The sequence below is a fragment of the Bison bison genome, unplaced genomic scaffold (genome assembly GCF_000754665.1).
Source record: "Bison bison bison isolate TAMUID 2011002044 unplaced genomic scaffold, Bison_UMD1.0 scf7180017864266, whole genome shotgun sequence".
In the NCBI taxonomy this organism is placed as follows: domain Eukaryota; kingdom Metazoa; phylum Chordata; class Mammalia; order Artiodactyla; family Bovidae; genus Bison; species Bison bison.
The window spans coordinates 1,967,941-1,969,428 of NW_011494838.1; the positions used below are offsets into that span (position 1 = coordinate 1,967,941).

The following is a 1,488-nucleotide window of genomic DNA, read 5'->3' on the forward strand; positions in this document are numbered from 1 at the left end:
GCCGGCATGGCGAGGGGAGGGGGGGCAAGTGACCGCGAACCAGACCCCGTGCGGTGCAAGGACAGAAACCCCGAATGAGGAACTCACGCAACCTCTGAAGATGCAGCAGGTCTATGAAATGGACTGTAAGACGGCTGGCCCTGAGCTTCAGTTCATCAGGTTAAAAGGCAGCGTCCCTGTGCATTGGTTTGGAAGCAGCAGATCCACTGATGGATTGACGACGATTACTGTTATGTCCTAAAGTATCAGCCCTAAAAACGGGGCGAGGGCGCCTGACCACGGCCGTCTTGGGCAGTTGCTCTTCACTGTGGTGACAGAAACACAAGAACTTAGGCACCGGCTCAAAAGCACGCAAGACAAGGGAGTGGAAACTCTGGGGAGAGAAACCTGGCGGGTGAGCACCGCTGGTGGGCAAGGCGTTAACCGGAGAAGCCAAGACACACACAATAAGGTACTGAACCTAAAACTCACACTGTTCCCAAGCAAAAATCCTGAAATGCTGGCTAAACATGGCAGAGAACCCCACTTGAATCAGCAGTCAACAAAATATTCTGCAATTAGAAACATGAGAAACCTGAGTAAAGACTTGGCAAAAGATTGTGATTAACTGTTGGGAGTCTGACTGGAGACAGGAGAGCAGGGGAAAAGCCGAAAATCCTCAGACGCCAAGGCGTCCAGTCACCAGGTTACGTCCGGGAGGTAAGAGCAGGCAGGTCAAGACTAGAAGAAACACCTTCGGAAACGCTGAGAGAGGTTATTCTCACCAGATAAGATGGAAAGGGAAAGTTTAGGGTCTGCTGATTTTAACCAGACTTTCAGCAACTGATTTAAATGACTCGAAAGCACTGCTTGTTTAAAATTTTTTAAACACACAAAAAAGAACGAAAACCGTGAACACAAGTCAAAGTGCTGCAGAAAGGCGAATGTGCTCCGCGCTTTTGCATTTCAACGGCCGCTCCACACCGCTCATCTGCCTCTTATCGGCACAGCGGCCGCTCCACACCGGTCATCTGCCTCTTACCAGCACAACGGCCGCTCCACACCGCTCATCTGCCTCTTATCGGCACAGCGGCCGCTCCACACTGGTCATCTGCCTCTTATCGGCACAGCGGTGCCTCATTTTACCCTCCAGACCTCATGACCTTCAGTCAGTGGTCAACGTCTCGCTGCATCATCCTGCCGATTACACCACTTGTCTCTCTGTCCACACTGCTTGCTGAACAGGGCAGGCAGGAGCGATCGGAGACGCTGGGAGAACCTGCGAGGGGCCGTGGGAGTTGCAGGCACTGGGGCCGCAGCTGTAGCAGCAGACACGCTGCATTCCCTCCTCTCGGGGCTGACCCGGCGCACACAGAACGCAGCTTCAGGGGCTTTTCAGTGGAGCTTATATACGCTTACAGACAGACGTGGCCGTGGCCAAAGGGGTACACGGCGCTGCACACGCACAGCGCTGTGAGTGATCCCAGCTGTTACAGGACCACACTGACA

The 1,488-nt window shown here is 53.6% G+C and overlaps 1 protein-coding gene across 1 annotated transcript in view; it reads right to left on the reverse strand.

Annotated features, from left to right (window-relative positions):
* TSSC1 (tumor suppressing subtransferable candidate 1) overlaps positions 1–1,488 on the reverse strand; it is a 63,217-nt gene that overhangs the window by 61,179 nt on the left and 550 nt on the right. The gene's annotated exons all lie outside the window — the stretch shown is intronic.